This window comes from Ascidiella aspersa, chromosome 4 (assembly GCF_963924565.1).
Source record: "Ascidiella aspersa chromosome 4, kaAscAspe10.2, whole genome shotgun sequence".
Lineage (NCBI taxonomy): Eukaryota > Metazoa > Chordata > Ascidiacea > Phlebobranchia > Ascidiidae > Ascidiella > Ascidiella aspersa.
Window position 1 is genome coordinate 3,875,444 of NC_139450.1, and position 19,709 is coordinate 3,895,152.

Below are 19,709 nucleotides of genomic sequence, written 5' to 3' on the forward strand. Positions count from 1 at the left end.
TGACAGCACTTGCAAAACGAATAAGTTATACTTACAGCTGAATTCTTGTTTAATGCTGTTCCACTCAAGTTCTTCTTCATCATTTTCCTTAATAGTTACATAGGTTTAAATAATGGCCAACATTCATGCAAATTTGTGCATTAAGCAAAACTTTGTATATTTAGCAATAAATTAAAGAATTAGTACAATTTCGGAAAGCTTTTTACAATTGGATGATTTAAAAAATTCCAAAAAGCGAATGTCTTACCTTTGTTTGTTTTATGACAATCTTATAAGCCTCCTGTAACGCTTCTTGGGCTTTTACTTTTAGTCTGTTTAAATTTTCCGAAGTCGTGTTTAAAGTATGCAGTTCCATAATTTCTGTGCTTTTAAAATATCCCTGCTGCTTCTTCCCTTGAATTTCAACTTGCTCGTTGAGCGCATTTAGAAGTTCGCCCGAAGAAATACGCATAAGAAATTGATTTTTTGCCTCTTTGGTTTCAGCTATTAAAGTGAACACCAAGCTTCCTTCGCCAATGGAATTCACAAACGTTCCCCGAGTTGCCGTAATAACTTCGACCAGTTTGGGTAAAAAGGTTTCGTAGTTGTAAGCAAGGTAAACACCTGCCGCTGCCCCTGCTGCAGCAGCGGCTAAATTAGCTGGAAGTCCTTCTAGCTTGACTTTAAACCCCATGCACGTTATTGTCACTTTATCTTTTGCCATTTTTTTCAGCTGTAGTTCAATAAGTGTCCGCCTATACAGTTTTACTCGGTCTTAACTCTTAATGATAAGGTAAATGAATATTAAAGCACAATGGTTATTTATTTATCCAAGAAAAACCATGGCCAATAAATGCACACATTGGTATAAAAATTTGGCTACTACGCATCAACGTTCTCTTTATTTGTAAAATACCAAAATAAGACGTAGTAAGCATATCAAGCCCACACAGAAGTAGGTAACATGTTGAACGTTTCGAATAACTCTTTATTTCTCTTTTTATTCAAGGAATAAACAATTTTTCGAAACGTTTAATATATGTCACCTACTGTTTAAGCTTTTATATTTATTCTGCGTTTAACTGCAACCTCCAGCAATAATTTAAGATTTATTTGAAACGTTCACAAAATACTATACCTACTTCTGTATGGGCTTTAATATTCTTACTACGTCTTACTGCAACCGCCAAACATTATGTTCCATAACAAGTCATTACCGGTTCAGGAGACACCAAATGTATCTTTAAAAATAAACAAACCAGTAATCTAAAAATTGCGCAAAACTCTTACATTGCATTAATCAGCTTACAACAAAACAAACTTTTGAAATTACTACTGTGAAAGTATAGGCTGTAAATTTAGCTATCGCGCTTAACGAGTAAGATGTTTGCGCCGGAAACTGCTCATTACAGACGCCCAGCAAGTAAGTTTTGGTACCTTTTAGCGAGCGGAAGACTACAAACAAAATAAACCCGAATTCCACTTCTGAATCCAGAGTTCGACTCTCCAGGGGGTTGGACAGAAATTTGAAGTTGTCTCGTCTTCTGACGGAACCTAATCGTTACACCAGGGATCACCAAACATTTTTCATTAATGAGAATTAATGGGGAATTATACCTTTTTAACGGGGGTTCCCCTCGCTTTGCGCACCTCTCTTTCGCAATGCTCATTGGATATTCGCGCGCAGGTTTTTTGTTTTCGGCGAATTGCGCTTCAGAATTAACTGTTAAGATTTAGGATCGCGGGCCGGATAAAAAAAATTGTTAAATTTTTGTTACACGAAGAAAATATATTACAAATACCTATGCAACAACAACTCCAGTGAGCCGTATTAAATTGTCATGCAGCTTAAAGTTTTTTCGATCCTTAGTTTTAAATGGCAGTCGAAGCAATTCAACTTCAACTTTACTTCATCTTCATTAAGCAAATATGCTATGAACCGGATTAGTTGGCCCAGATCTGGCCCACGGGCGATAGTTTGGTAATCCCTGTTTTACCCAGTGGGGTAAAACCCCGTATAAGTGCCAAAAATCTGCCAAGCAAATAAAGCACAAGCGTTTTTTTAGTATAATATTAATTATAACGCAAATTTAAGGAATCCTGGGTAAGCGCATAGAAAACCCTTGTTTGAGAATCGCTGCTCTAAAGCAAAAGTAACGGATTCACGACGGGTCTGTTGTCTAAATCTTTGAACCAACATCGCGTTTCACATGAACGATTTCTTACAATGACTGAAACCTGGCCTTTGGTGTCGCGATATCGTACTTTCTACAGCCAATAAAATGTACAGTCAAGCCCAATTTGGTTCCTCTTTTTTTCAAAACTTATTGGTCGGGTGATATTCATTGTAAAAAATAAATAGGTGCGTTCTTACAAACCAACACTCAAGCTTTTGGTTTAAAGGACACAGTAGGCCCATAACGGTATCCGGACCACTGAAATTAAATTACAACACACCAGCAATTTACAAATTAGATTCGATTTAGTAGTAGATTATATAAACTGTTGCTACCATAGGCTTAATAACATTCAAAAACAGCACCTCTAGGAATTATATTTCTTCGCCAACGTTTCGGCAACCTATCCAAGTCTCTTTCTTCAGGATGAATGACGTCTAACACTCGTAGAACAACTTATTAGTAATATATTACTCACAAACACCGAATAAAGTAGCTAGAATAACTTAAGAGCAAAAAGTACCTCGATCCGATACCAAATGACGTCATTACAAAGCTCAAATAAAAAAAATAAATCAACTTAAAACGCGGAAACCCTTTCCGGGATATTATGCAAAAAATGCTTTATTGCTGGATTACTCAGTTACATTTTATGTTAATACAGAATTTCCTTATTTTTTTTTAAGTGAAAACGCTGCGTTGACGTCATTGCTGTATGTTGAAAAATGTGAAATTGGTCAAACTGAAAAGTACAATGGTAGTGATTTTCGGGTATTAGGATAATCAGGTCGAAATTTGCTTTTGCGCCAGGTTGTCTATTTATATTTTTGCCTTGGAAAAAAACAACGTTGGATCACAAAATATAGCTGCACAAATTAATTTGGTATCGGATCGGCACCGATACCACCCTAGTATCGGACGAGTGGCGATACTGTCTCTTGGTATCGGGTATCTGCTCTGACCCCAAAGTATTTTTAGTTACACAGCTTTGTTTTGGTTGCCTGCCTTTAATCGCAATCTAATAAAAAATAAAGGTATTTTAGTTTCTTACTGTAATTCAGCGACCACCTTAAGTGCTAAGAGTACGTGGAGAATTTCTCATTGGCAATAATAGCCGTTAGTGCGTTGTTCGCTACAGCGATTCCAAATTAGCTTACATTGCACAGGTGTTTATAGAAATCGACAAATGACTGACTATATACACTCCCAGTTTATTCAAATGAGTTAATGATTGTTAAGTGCCTTGAGTATGTTTTTAAATGACTTGGTTAACTTAAAGCGAACTGGCTTAAATTAAATCTTTAGGTCAAACGTCTTGACTTGACTAAAATGATTTGGGCAAATGAGTTTTTTGATACTAATTGTGTATTTTTTGTTTGTTATGCTGATGTACAGGGGTTAAGGGGGTTAAAAAAGGTAAAAAAAACTAACGACAGCTAAAATTGGCATTTTTTTAAAAAACATTTTTTTTTAGAAAACCTAATATGATGTCAATGTTTTCTAATCAATGTGTTTCAAATAGGTCAACATTTTGTCAGAAAATATATTTTTAGGTCAGTTTGTCAAAGTTATAATTTTTTAGGTCAAAATTTATCAGTTTTAGGTCAAAAAATAATCGCCCTCGTTATGACGTAAACCTTGCTATGTCAACTTTAAACCATAAAAACAAAAGTCAACTACAAATCAATAAAAAATAAAAAGCAAAATTTCGCACCAACTAAAGGAGCCTTTGCAGTTTCTGTGGACATATCTAAAAAAATGATCAGCTTGTTTGCATAATTATTGTACACCAACTGTTTACCAATAGCCCTTGTCCAACAAGTGAAACCCTTTTGTTAATCTAATCGTATAATTCAGCGACGTCTAGATTTAATAATTTTAATCTATAGTCTTTTCATTCTTTACTTCTTAGTATATAAGATGGCTAACGCACTCTCGTTTTAATTATTAACCCTGATGAGGTCAGCTGGTATCTGCTGCCGAAACGTCGGTTTATACTTGGTTTACTCCAGAAGAGCAATATCTATCTATTGATATGATGCCTGGAGGAGCTAACTCTACCTTTTATTGAACATTTAGAATAAACTTACTTTACAAGTGGAACAGTTTAAAGGTTAGATCCGCAAATAAAACTATAAATTGTGTGGCAAAAAACGGGTGGGATACCATGCAAAATTAGAGGCAGAAGCGCCAATCATGAAACTCGATTTCATTTTATTTGCGATTTGGTGCTTGGAGCAGTGATTTTCTTGCAAGTCAAAGCAAGACCGTTGCGAGCAGATCTAGACTGAAAACGGTTTTCTAAACCGTAATTTTTTAAATCAATGTGTTTCTTCGTGGGCAACATTTTGTCAAAAAAAAAAATATTTTTAGGTCAAAAAAGAATCGCCCTAGTTATGACGTGTCAACTTTAAACCCATAAAAACAAAAGTCAACTACAAATAAATGAATGATAATAAGCGAAATTTGGCACCAACTAAAGTAGCCTTTGCAGTTTCTGTTGGCATTTCCAAAAAATCAGCTTGTTTGCAGAGTTATTGTATACCAACTGTTTGCCAATAGCACTGATAGAACAAGTGAAACCCTTTTTTTTAACATTTAGAATAAACCCACTTTACAAGCGTAAGGTTAGATCAGAACAAAAAAATTTTGTTGTACAAACGAATAGGATACCATGCAAAATTAGAGGCAGAAACGCCAATCGTGAAACTCGATTTCATTTCATTTGAGATTAGTTACCGGTGCAGGTATTTTACCTCAAGTCCAAAGCAAGGCCGTTGCGAGCAGATCTAGACTGAAAACGGTTTGATAAAAGGTATTATGTGCTACCAGGAATAGAGAGATTATGCGGAACTGTGGTCAATATTTGGTAAGTTTTGTTAATACCTTTGTGTAGGGCTATCCGTTCCGACTTGAAGTCATTAATGTGCTCGAACAAACAAAATGGAAGAAATTGAAACGTTTCAAGGTTTTGGTTATTAGGTCAAAATTTGCTTTAGCATTGAAAAGTAAAGTTACTTATTATTTTTTCTAAATTTAGGTTTCAAGGTATAGAATAGCTGCGTTAGATTGCAAAGCATGGTTATAATTCCTATAGGATCTTGGTAATATCCCAGTATCGGACGATTACCGATATTACCACTTGGTATCGGGCATCGGCTCCGATCCGATATTATCGAATATACTTACTTTTATGCCATGTTCATGTCACGCCTAATTGATCTAAGTGTAGTCAAAGAAGTGAATGTCCGGTTTAATTTATAACCATAGCTGTTGTGTTTGTCAGAGAAAACACACACCGTCTGACTAATATTTTTACCAGTTTAGCATTCGGGGGCTTTATACTGTATCCTTTTGTTTGACTAAAGCGAATACAACTTCGACATACCAATTGATGTAAACGACTTATTTGCCTGCATGTCTTAATACAGTAGGCCTACTGTACTATTACATACACCCGCTAAACTGCCTTTCTCTTGGTTAATCACCACAGATAAATAGGTAAACTCACTACCCAACGTTAGGCTTAGTGGCTCTTAACCCCAGGGTGGTGACCAGGCGCGACTTCATGTCTAAACGCCAGATTTTTGGTCCTTTGATGCCCAATTGTCGTTTTCCCTTTTGCTTAGAACTGCGCTAATTTTTTGACCAATCGGGTGTAACATGCTTGGAAGTTTAACAAACACAGTAAACACTTGTTTGTTTTAACTTTTTGCACATTGGTTTCTGAGCAGCCATACAGCTTTCGGCAAATGCCTCTTCCTATTGCTCGTCCAACCATCTCGATATAATAAATTGATGGACGTACGAAATGTTTATTACGTTTTAGGCGCCACGCTTCCGTCTAAATTATTTGTAATTTTAATCCAGAAATTCTCATACCTTTTCTTGTGACGCCTTCGGAAACGTTAGTTGGAGCTGCGCACCATTCATAAATTCTACTTAATCATAATGAATTGGCGCAGCTTTTCATATCAAAGATTTTCAATGCGCATGTCAGGGGGTTAATAATATTTTTAAGCGTTTTATCACCGCACTTAAAAGTTTAAATGCAAAAGAAAAAACATTTGCGCGACGCCTTTGGAAATTAACGACTCGCCAAGGACGTCGCGATGCACAGTTTGACAATGTCTGGTTCAACAAAAAGGCGCAACATTTTCATACTTTGCGCGAACAAATTGCGCAACCTTCTTGATTGTGTTTAGGTTCATCATTTGCGTATTTACGATTTCAACCCACATTTACGCACGAGTTTGACCAAAGATAGCTTTAAAGGTAACTTGTATCGTGAAGTTTTGTATTTGGTTGACACCGCTATTACAGTAAAGATTTTTCTCCTGGGCAAAAAGGTTGCCAACCACTGGTTTAAACATTAAAGTATTTGTAATCATAGAGGTGATTAAAATTGCTTGCTTTCGCTGTTTCGAACATTTTGAGGCATATTTATAATCAGAGGATACAGTTTATTTATCTGGGCACGCTACAACTCAACATATATCATAGGAGAACATTAATAGCGTACACACAAAGCACGATTTGAAGCCTACATGGGCGCATACAAGCCCCTATACATACACATATATACACAATTAGGAGTAGGGATTTTCAATAATATCAGATCAGAGCCGATACCCGATACCAAGTGGTAGTATGCCGATGCCATAACAAATTAGCATACATATTCCAGACTTGATTTAAGGAAAACCATAGTTTAAAAATTGGATGTGACGAAACTTTACAAAAAAAAAGCAACCTGTGGCTGATTGACCCGAAAAGAACTCCAAACGTTTGAATTTATCTTTAGAGCTTGTTTAGGTATAATAATGACGTCATTTGGTATCTGATCGTGTCGCGATATTTTTTTTCGTCACTTTAGCTATCGCAATAAAATATCGGGCATGGGACATCCCAAGTAAATAAAATCAGGAACTATTTACGTTCTATTTTAAAATAGAAGATTGATTAGCATAAAAGTTGCAAAACATTTACAGGGAAATTAGAAAATTAAAAATTGAAAACGAAATTCCGTACACTCCAAAAGCAATTTCAAATAATTAATGGCTGAAAAAAAAGTAATAATTTCGAAAAGTGTAGGAATATAAGATATAAGAGATGCAGAATTTTAATATGTAATTTTAGCAAAAACAAAACCTAAATTATTTGTCAATTGTAATGCTGTTTGTTTTATTTTTGTATTTTTTTCGTATTTTTTTTTTCAGTTTTCTTCTTTTATAACGCCTGTCGTGCTTGTAGTTTCCAAAAGGCATTTTTCGAACCTTTTAATCATCAAGGTACAATCTTCAATCTTTTCTGAAAGGTCTTCATCACTGTTGGTTTGTTCCGCTTCATAACTTTTTTTTGCCTTTTCAATGCATTCTTTTGCTTTCGCATAGTTAGATTCGTCGTCGTGAATGCTTGCAATGGCTGCAAGGCAGTCGCCATATTCCTCGAGACGATCTGAGTTTTCGAGAAAAGGCCTTGCTTTTTCTAAGTATGAACGAGCTGTATCTTGGTTATTGCAATGACGCCATGTGAATTGACCAATGAAGTTGTTGCTTATTGCAAGAAATTCGTCTTTAGTACCTTTATCCGTAGAAAACTGAGATATTTGGTCATGACATTTTTTAATTTGTGGAAGGACCCTATCGATGATATATCTTTCTTGTTTTGGCTCAGCGTCGGAAAGTAAATCAGCTGCATTTACTAACCCCTTGATGCAAGCTATCAATATTATGGTTTCAATCTTATTGATTTTTGAGCTCACGTATCGGTCAGCTGCAAGTATACAGAAAAATATAGCTTCAACAGGGCGATTGTTGTCGTTCAGTTCGCCAGCCAGTGCTAAAAAACCTTGCGGGGTTGCTTGTAAAGATTCAACAATTTCAGTCAGCTCAGCACAGACCTTTTCAGCCTCGGGAAAGCGACGTAACTGCACCAAAACACTGTAGTATTTCAGATAGAAGCTGGCTTCTTTTAGTGTGGGGCTGAGGTTGTAGAATTTGTTCATGCTTTCGTATTCTTCTGACAGGGTTCGTTCTGATTGGCAAAACGGATCTACGAAAATGACAAAAATGCAGCTTTTAAGAAAAATAACGGTTTTAAAGAATGCCTGCACAAAAACAATATTTCTCTAATTACGGTAAGATTTGCAAAAAGTAATACACTTTATAAAACTAGGCATACTGTGCATAGGCCTTAATTTTTTCCCGGTATAACGTCACAAGTTACGTCGATCTTAAAATGCTTGAGATGTATAATTTCTAAATTAAGCAAGGACGCATTGAGCGCATAAAAAAATTAGCACTATATTATCTCCACATCTGAATGGCTGCACCAAAATCAAGGAACAACTTCGCCCAAAAAAGCGTACATTACGTTAATCGTGTTTTATAAGTTGGACATGGGTGTTACTCACGTGCAATGGCCCTATTGCAAATATGTATAAAAAATTGCAGTAACTCGATAATTAGAAAAAAAAAGTTTTTTTATAGAGAGTCTGTGAACACATATATAAGGCTAAAAACATCACGCAGTTACCGGGGTGAATTCGTTAGGCTTTTAGATAATTAACTGAAAGTTAACACGGCCGCACACATATGTGTTCGACACCTGTGATCTAGTCCTTCTGTATCTGTATTTGACTAACGATTACGGCTTATGTGTCATGAGTACACCGAAATGGCTGCAATTGCTTTCAGTGTACATGGTATGTACGTAAGCCGTAATCGTTGGTCAAAAAACAGCTTAAGAAGGGCTAAACCAGAGTTGTTAAACACATATATGAGTGTAGTTTTTTTTTAATGATGATAAGGTACTGTATATCCCCTTCACTGTAAAGTTGCTCGTACTAACAGATTGAGCAAGCATTGGCGTATGGTTGTTTCTCGACTCGTTCCCCTCTGAGCCTGTGTAGCTTAGTTGGTAGAGCGACGGTTCCGGTATGAACGAGGTCGCGAGTTCGAATCTCACTGCGGGATAATTGTTTTTCTAGCCTGCCTAGCTTGCTTCATTGATCGACATATTCCATGAGTCTGCGATGGCGTTCGGTGTAGTTAAATATTTAATCTAGCAAAAATTTATTTTGGTGAAAACGGCCTTGTGAAAATGGGGCTATACAAGGTCAATCCAGCGTGGTTACACACATGGTAATTATCATGCAATAATCTTAAAGTACTTGCAGCAGCTTATTAAGGTTGTGTTTGTTCTAACTCAGTGTCAGTGGTTTCTCAAACTACTTTCTTGAGACGCCATTAAAAGAATTATAAAACGACGCGACAGGGCGTCGTAACGCACAGTTTGAGAACTACTGCCTTAACCAACAGATCATGTTTGTAATCAAGTACAACTACATTTAAAATACTATACTGAAATGTAAAATGTTGCTGGTACGCCCCCAGGGAACGCTCCAAATTGGTTGTTTCTTTGGACTAAATATATTTGAGAAACATTTGAGGCATTAAATTTTGACACGAACCTGTCGCAGAGAAAACGTCCTCTAGAGGAACCTTGATGTCCTTTGAAAAGGACGCCTTTGCATTTTCTTTCTCTTGAACCGAACCTTTTAGCAAAATGTAATAAACATAGCGTAAAGCTAAAAAGTAAACTAACTGAAATGATTTCAATGATCAAAATAGTTTATCTGTTTTAAATATTGTGTGTCTGAACTTTTAGCTCAAATGTTTAACCAACTGTTTTTGTTAAATATTACTAACGATTGACCAATATAAATACTTCATAAAACGTGCCTATACTTAAAATACGGTTTTTGTTAGTGTCATTACCAGTGGAATGTTTTCTTTTTTTGGAAGATAGATCAGTATTTTGGCTGATGTCCTCTTCTTGCGGCTGGAATATATAAAGTTAATATAATAATAATATCTTCAAGGCAATACAACTAAACCTAAATTTATTTACACATTATTTCCCTTCACTTTAAAAAAAGGCACTTTTGAAGAAGTTAAACTTAAATGAGGAATCTATTTTTTGCCAATACCTCAGTTAACGTAAAACACATATAGATAGCAAAGTAATAATAAAATTTAGAAAAAGTTAAAAAATATACAAAAGCAGTACAGACTATAGGTAAAAAGTTTAAAAAACAAAACAGGCTGCCAGAAGAAAAGGCTTTTTGAAAGGTGATCTAATGAAAAGCAGATGCATGGACAAGGCAAGGCGACCTGACGTGAAAGTCGGGATAAAAAAACATTCAATTATTATATCGACAAAAACTAAATGTACATTTTTTAGTCAGTTATTGGAGTGTTTTTATAGTGAATTAAATTTACCTTATTTGTTTTGTATTCTGTAAAACCTGTTGTCCTTGTTTCGGGCGAATTGTCTAGAAAAACACAAAAGCTTTCCAGCAGCATTGGTGTTATCATATTGATGTCAAAAACTGACCTACAGCGCCACTGTTTACCCAAAAGAACAACGATTTCTGGCTGTTGATTACAAAATCAACTTCTATGCTAAATCTTTGGAAGTAATTTTACGTTTCGTTTTCTGTTTAGTTTATTTGACTGACAGCTCTTGCAAAACGAATAAGTTATACTTACAGCTGAATTCTTGTTTAATGCTGTTCCACTCAAGTTCTTCTTCATCATTTTCCTTAATAGTTACATAGGTTTAAATAATGGCCAACATTCATGCAAATTTGTGCATTAAGCAAAACTTTGTATATTTAGCAATAAATTAAAGAATTAGTACAATTTCGGAAAGCTTTTTACAATTGGATGATTTAAAAAATTCCAAAAAGCGAATGTCTTACCTTTGTTTGTTTTATGACAATCTTATAAGCCTCCTGTAACGCTTCTTGTGCTTTTACTTTTAGTCTGTTTAAATTTTCCGAAGTCGTGTTTAAAGTATGCAGTTCCATAATTTCTGTGCTTTTAAAATATCCCTGCTGCTTCTTCCCTTGAATTTCAACTTGCTCGTTGAGCGCATTTAGAAGTTCGCCCGAAGAAATACGCATAAGAAATTGATTTTTTGCCTCTTTGGTTTCAGCTATTAAAGTGAACACCAAGCTTCCTTCGCCAATGGAATTCACAAACGTTCCCCGAGTTGCCGTAATAACTTCGACCAGTTTTGGTAAAAAGGTTTCGTAGTTGTAAGCAAGGTAAAAACCTGCCGCTGCCCCTGCTGCAGCAGCGGCTAAATTAGCTGGAAGTCCTTCTAGCTTGACTTTAAACCCCATACACGTTATTGTCACTTTATCTTTTGCCATTTTTTACAGCTGTAGTTCAATAAGTGTCCGCCTATACAGTTTTACTCGGTCTTAACTCTTAATGATAAGGTAAATGAATATTAAAGCACAATGGTTATTTATTTATCCAAGAAAAACCATGGCCAATAAATGCACACATTGGTATAAAGTTTTGGCTACTACGCATCAACGTTCTCTTTATTTGTAAAATACCAAAATAAGACGTAGTAAGCATATCAAGCCCACACAGAAGTAGGTAACATGTTGAACGTTTCGAATAACTCTTTATTTCTCTTTTTTATTCAAGGAATAAACAATTTTTCGAAACGTTTAATATGTCACCTACTGTATAAGCTTTTATATTTATTCTACGTTTCACTGCAACCTCCAGCAATAATTTAAGATTTATTTGAAACGTTCAAAATGCTTCCTATTTCTATATGGGCTTTAATATTCTTACTACGTCTTACTGCAACCGCCAAACATTATGTTCCATAACAAGTCATTACCGGTTCAGGAAACACCAAATGTATCTTTAAAAATAAACAAACCAGTAATCTAAAAATTGCGCAAAACTGCATTAATCAGCTTACAACAAAACAAACTTTTGAAATTACTACTGTGAAAGTATAGGCTGTAAATTTACCTATCGCGCTTAACGAGTAAGAGGTTTGCGCCGGAAACTGCTCATTACAGACGCCCAGCAAGTAAGTTTTGGTACCTTTTAGCGAGCGGAAGACTACAAACAAAATAAACCCGAAATCCACTTCTGAATCCAGAGTTCGACTCTCCAGGGGATCGAACAGAAATTTGAAGTTGTCTTGTCTTCTGACGGAACCTAATCGTTACACCAGGGATCACCAAACATTTTTCATTAATGAGAATTAATGTGGAATTATACCTTTTTAACGGGGGTTCCCCTCGGTTTGCGCACCTCTCTTTCGCAATTCTCATTGGATATTCGCGCGCAGGTTTTTTGTTTGCGGCGTATTGCGCTTCAGAATTAACTGTTAAGATTTAGGATCGCGGGCCGGATAAAAAAAATTGTTAAATTTTTGTTACACGAAGAAAATATATTACAAATACCTATGCAACAACAACTCCAGTGAGCCGTATTAAATTGTCATGCAGCTTAAAGTTTTTTCGATCCTTAGTTTTAAATTGCAGTCGAAGCATTTCAACTTTTCTTCATCTTCATTAAGCAAATATGCTATGAACCGGATTAGTTGGCCCAGATCTGCCCCACGGGCGATAGTTTGGTAACCCCTGTTTTACCCCAGGTAAAACCCCGTATAAGTGCCAAAAATCTACCATGCAAATAAAGCACAAGCGTTTTTTAGTATAATATTAATTATAACGCAAATTTAACGAATCCTGGGTAAGCGCATAGAAAACCCTTGTTTGAGAATCGCTGCTCTAAAGCAAAAGTAACGGATTCACGACGGGTCTGTTGTCTAAATCTTTGAACCAACATCGCGTTTCACATGAACGATTTCTTACAATGACTGGAACCTGGCCTTTGGTGTCGCGATATCGTACTTTCTACAGACCATAATATGTACAGTCAAGCCCAATTTGGTATCGCTTTTTTTCAAAACTTATTGGTCGGGTGATATTCATTGTAAAAAATAAATAGGTGCGTTCTTACAAACCAACACTCTTTTGGTTTAAAGGACACAGTAGGCCCATAACGGTATCCGGACTTCTAGAATTTTTTGCAAATTGAATTAGAAATAAAATTATAATTTTGCAGTTTTTCAAAATTAGATTAGAATAAGCTAAAAGGATGAACCAGAAATTCCTTTTTAAAAATTACCAATTAATTCAGACTAAAGAGCCTTATTTCACGAATATTTTTGCCAAAGATTGGTGAACCAAGTTTTACCTTTCAAAGACTTCATAAATTAACCTCAAAACTCGTGGCTTAAAACTTGTTCCGACGAAGAGACTAAAAATACTGCTGGGCAACGTAGCATAGTTGGTACAACCGGAAATTAAATTACAACACACCAGCAATTTACAAATTAGATTCGATTTAGTAGTAGATTATATAAACTGTTGCTACCATAGGCTTAATAATAATCAAAAACAGCACCTCTAGGAATTATATTTCTTCGCCAACGTTTCGGCAACCTATCCAAGTCTCCTTCTTCAGGATGAATGACGTCTAACACTCGTAGAACAACTTATTAGTAATATATTACTCACAAACACCGAATAAAGTAGCTAGAATAACTTAAGAGCAAAAAGTACCTCGATCCGATACTAAATGACGTCATTACAAAGCTCAAATAAAAAAAATAAATCAACTTAAAACGCGGAAACCCTTTCCGGGATATTATGCAAAAAATGCTTTATTGCTGGATAACTCAGTTACATTTTATGTTAATACAGAATTTCCTTATTTTTTTTAAAGTGAAATCGCTGCGTTAACGTCATTGCTGTATGTTGAAAAATGTGAAATTGGTCAAACTGAAAAGTTCAATGGTAGTGATTTTCGGGTATTAGGATAATCAGGTCGAAATTTGCTTTTGCGCCAGGTTGTCTATTTATATTTTTGCCTTGGAAAAAAACAACGTTGGATCACAAAATATAGCTGCACAAATTAATTTGGTATCGGATCGGCACCGATACCACCCTAGTATCGGACGAGTGGCGATACTGTCTCTTGGTATCGGGTATCTGCTCTGACCCCAAAGTATTTTTAGTTGCACAGCTTTTTTTTAGTATTTAATCGCAATCTAATAAAAAATAAAGGTATTTTAGTTTCTTACTGTAATTCAGCGACCACCTTAAGTGCTAAGAGTACAAGGAGAATTTCTCATTGGCAATAATAGCCGTTAGTGCGTTGTTCGCTACAGCGATTCCAAATTAGCTTACAGTGCACAGGTGTTTATAGAAATCGACAAATGACTGACTATATACGCTCCCAGTTTAATGAATTGAGTTAATGACTGTTAAGTGCACGTCAGTATGTTTTTAAATGACTTGGTTAACTTAAAACGAACTGGCTTAAATTAAATCTTTAGGTCAAACGTCTTGACTTGACTAAAATTATTTGGGCAAATGAGTTTTTTGATACTAATTGTGTATTTTTTGTTTGTTATGCTGATGTACAGGGGTTAAGGGGGTTAAAAAAGGTAAAAAAAACTAACGACAGCTAAAATTGGCATTTTTTTTAAAAACATTTTTTTTTAGAAAACCTAATATGATGTCAATGTTTTCAAATCAATGTGTTTCAAATAGGTCAACATTTTGTCAGAAAATATATTTTTAGGTCAGTTTGTCAAAGTTATAATTTTTTAGGTCAAAATTTATCAGTTTTGGTCAAAAAATAATCGCCCTAGTTATGACGTAAACCTTGCTATGTCAACTTTAAACCCATAAAAACAAAAGTCAACTACAAATCAATAAAAAATAAAAAGCAAAATTTGGCACCAACTAAAGGAGCCTTTGCAGTTTCTGTAGACATATCTAAAAAAATGATCAGCTTGTTTGCATAATTATTGTACACCAACTGTTTGCCAATAGCCCTTGTCCAACAAGTGAAACCCTTTTGTTAATCTAATCGTATAATTCAGCGACGTCTAGATTTAATAATTTTAATCTATAGTCTTTTCATTTTTTTACTTCTTAGTATATAAGATGGCTAACGCACTCTCGTTTTAATTATTAACCCTGATGAGGTCAGCTGGTATCTGCTGCCGAAACGTCGGTTTATACTTGGTTTACACCAGAAGAGCAATATCTATCTATTGATATGATGCCTGGAGGAGCTAACTCTACATTTTATTGAACATTTAGAATAAACTTACTTTACAAGTGGAACAGTTTAAAGGTTAGATCCGCAAATAAAACTATAAATTGTGTGGCAAAAAACGGGTAGGATACCATGCAAAACTAAAGGCAGAAACGCCAATCATGAAACTCGATTTTATTTTATTTGCGATTTGGTGCTTGGGGCAGTAATTATCTTGCAAGTCAAAGCAAGACCGTTGCGAGCAGATCTAGACTGAAAACGGTTTTCTAAACCGTAATTTTTAAAATCAATGTGTTTCTTCGTGGGCAACATTTTGTCAAAAAAAAAATATTTTTAGGTCAAAAAAGAATCGCCCTAGTTATGACGTGTCAACTTTAAACCCATAAAAACAAAAGTCAACTACAAATAAATGAATGATAATAAGCGAAATTTGGCACCAACTAAAGTAGCCTTTGCAGTTTCCTGGCATTTCCAAAAAATCAGCTTGTTTGCAGAGTTATTGTACACCAACTGTTTGCCAATAGCACTGATAGAACAAGTGAAACCCTTTTTTTAAACATATAGAATAAACCCACTTTACAAGCGTAAGGTTAGATCAGAACAAAAAAAATTTGTTGTACAAACGAATAGGATACCATGCAAAATTAGAGGCAGAAACGCCAATCGTGAAACTCGATTTCATTTCATTTGAGATTAGTTACCGGTGCAGGTATTTTACCTCAAGTCCAAAGCAAGGCCGTTGCGAGCAGATCTATACTGAAAACGGTTTGATAAAAAGTACTGTGTGCTACCAGGAGTTGCGGGACTGTAGTCAATATTTGGTAAGTTTTGTTAATACTTTTGTGTAGGGCTATCCGATCCGACTTGAAGTCATTAATGTGCTCGAACAGGCAAAGTGGAAGAAATTGAAACGTTTCAAGGTTTAGGTTTTTTGGTCAAAATTTGCTTTAGCATTGAAAAGTAAAGTTACTTATTATTTTTTATAAATTTAGGTTTCAAGGTATAGAATAGCTGCGTTAGATTGCAAAGCATGGTTATAATTCCTATAGGATCTTGGTAATATCCCAGTATCGGACGATTACCGATATTACCACTTGGTATCGGGCATCGGCTCCGATCCGATATTATCGAATATACCTACTTTTATGCCATGTTCATGTCACGCCTAATTAATCTAAGTGTAGTCAAAGAAGTGAATGTCCGGTTTAATTTATAACCATCGCTGTTGTGTTTGTCAGAGAAAACACACACCGTTTGACATATATTTTTACCAGTTTAGCATTCGGGGGCTTTATACTGTATCCTTTTGTTTGACTAAAGCGAATACAACTTCGACATACCAATTTATGGAAACGACTTATTTGCCTGCATGTCTTAATACAGTAGGCCTACTGTACTATTACATACACCCGCTAAACTGCCTTTCTCTTGGTTAATCACCACAGATAAATAGGTAAACTCACTACCCAACGTTAGGCTCAGTGGCTCTTAACCCCGGGGTGGTGACCAGGCGCGACTTCATGTCTAAACGCCAGACTTTTTGATCCTTTGATGCCCAATTGTCGTTGACCCTTTTGCTTAGAACTGCGCTAATTTTTTGATCAATCGGGTGTAATATGCTTGGAAGTTTAACAAACACAGTAAACACATGTTTGTTTTAACTTTTTGCACATTGGTTTCTGAGCAGCCATACAGCTTTCGGCAAATGCCTCTTCCTAGTGCTCGTCCAACCATCTCGATATAATAAATTGATGGACGTACGAAATGTTTATTACGTTCAAGGCGCCACGCTTCCGTCTAAATTAGTCGTTTTGTTATTTTAAACCAGAAATTCTCATACCTTTTCTTGTGACGCCTTCGGAAACGTTAGTTGGAGTTGCGCACCATTCATAAATTCTACTTAATCATAATGAATTGGCGCAGCTTTTCATATCAAAGATTTTCAGTGCGCATGTCAGGGGGTTAATAATATTTGCAAGCGTTTTATCACCGCACTTAAAAGTTTAAATGCAAAAGAAAAAACATTTGTGCGACGCCTTTGGAAATTAACGACTCGCCAAGGGCGTCGCGATGCACAGTTTGACAATGTCTGGTTCAACAAAAAGGCGCAACATTTTCATACTTTGCGTGAACAAATTGCGCAACCTTCTTAATTGTGTTTAGGTTCATCATTTGCGTATTTACGATTTCAACCCACATTTACGCACGAGTTTGACCAAAGATAGCTTTAAAGGTAACTTGTATCGTGAAGTTTTGTATTTGGTTGACACCGCTATTACAGTAAAGATTTTTCTCCTGGGCAAAAAGGTTGCCAACCACTGGTTTAAACATTAAAGTATTTGTAATCATAGAGGTGATTAAAATTGCCTGCTTTCGCTGTTTCGAACATTTTGAGGCATATTTCTAATCAGAGGATACAGTTTATTTATCTGGACACGCTACAACTCAACATATATCATAGGAGAACATTAATAGCGTACACACAAAGCACGATTTGAAGCCTACATGGGCGCATACAAGCCCCTATACATACACACATATACACAATTAGGAGTAGGGATTTTCAATAATATCAGATCAGAGCCGATACCCGATGCCAAGTGGTAGTATCGATGCCATAACAAATTAGTATACATATTCCAGACTTGATTTAAGGAAAACCATAGTTTAAAAATTGGATGAGACGAAACTTTACAAAAAATGCAACCTGTGGCTGATTGACCCGAAAAGAACTCCAAACGTTTGAATTTATCTTTAGAGCTTGTTTAGGTATAATAATGACGTCATTTGGTATCTGATCGAGTCGCGATACTTTTTTTCGTCACTTTAGCTATCGCAATAAAATATCAGGCATGGGACATCCCAAGTAAATAAAATCAGGAACTATTTACGTTCTATTTCAAAATAGAAGATTGATTAGCATAAAAGTTGCAAAACATTTACAGGGAAATTAAAAATTGAAAACGAAATTCCGTACACTCCAAAAGCAATTTCAAATAATTAATGGCTGGAAAAAAAGTAATAATTTCGAAAAGTGTAGGAATATAAGATATAAGAGATGCAGAATTGTAATTTTAGCAAAAACAAAACCTAAATTATTTGTCAATTGTAATGCTGTTTGTTTTATTTTTGTATTTTTTTCGTATTTTTTTTTTCAGTTTTCTTCTTTTATAACGCCTGTCGTGCTTGTAGTTTCCAAAAGGCATTTTTCGAACCTTTTAATCATCAAGGTACAATCTTCAATCTTTTCTGAAAGGTCTTCATCACTGTTGGTTTGTTCCGCTTCATAACTTTTTTTTGCCTTTTCAATGCATTCTTTTGCTTTCGCATAGTTAGATTCGTCGTCGTGAATGCTTGCAATGGCTGCAAGGCAGTCGCCATATTCCTCGAGACGATCTGAGTTTTCGAGAAAAGGCCTTGCTTTTTCTAAGTATGAACGAGCTGTATCTCGGTCATTGCAATGACGCCATGTGAATTGACCAAGGAAGTTGTTGCTTATTGCAAGAAATTCGTCTTTAGTACCTTTATCCGTAGAAAACTGAGATATTTGGTCATGACATTTTTTAATTTGTGGAAGGACCCTATCGATGATATATCTTTCTTGTTTTGGCTCAGCGTCGGAAAGTAAATCAGCTGCATTTACTAACCCCTTGATGCAAGCTATCAATATTATGGTTTCAATCTTATTGATTTTTGAGCTCACGTATCGGTCAGCTGCAAATATAAAGAAAAATATAGCTTCGACAGGGCGATTGTTGTCGTTCAGTTCGCCAGCCAGTGCTAAGAAACCTTGCGGGGTTGCTTGTAAAGATTCAACAATTTCAGTCAGCTTAGCACAGACCTTTTCAGCCTCGGGAAAGCGACGTAACTGCACCAAAACACTGTAGTATTTCAGATAGAAGCTGGCTTCTTTTAGTGTGGGGCTGAGGTTGTAGAATTTGTTCATGCTTTCGTATTCTTCTGACAGGGTTCGTTCTGATTGGCAAAACGGATCTACGAAAATGACAAAAATGCAGCTTTTAAGAAAAATAACGGTTTTTAAGAATGCCTGCACAAAAACAATATTTCTCTAATTACGGTAAGATTTGCGAAAACTAATACACTTTATAAAACTAGGCATACCGTGCATAGGCCTTAATTTTTTTCCCGGTATAACGTCACAAGTTACGTCGATCTTAAAATGCTTGAGATGTATAATTTCTAAATTAAGCAAGGAAGCATTGAGCGCATAAAAAAATTAGCACTATATTATCTCCACATCTGAATGGCTGCACCAAAATCAAGGAACAACTTCGCCCAAAAAAGCGTACATTACGTTAATCGTGTTTTATAAGTTGGACATGGGTGTTACTCACATACCATGGCCCTATTGTAAATATGTATAAAAAATTGCAGTAACTCGATAATTAGAAAAAAAAAGTTTTTTTATAGAGAGTCTGTGAACACATATATAAGGCTAAAAACATCACGCAGTTACCGGGGTGAATTCGTTAGGCTTTTAGATAGTTAACTGAAAGTTAACACGGCCGCACACATATGTGTTCGACACCTGTGATCTAGTCCTTCTGTATCTGTATTTGGCCAACGATTA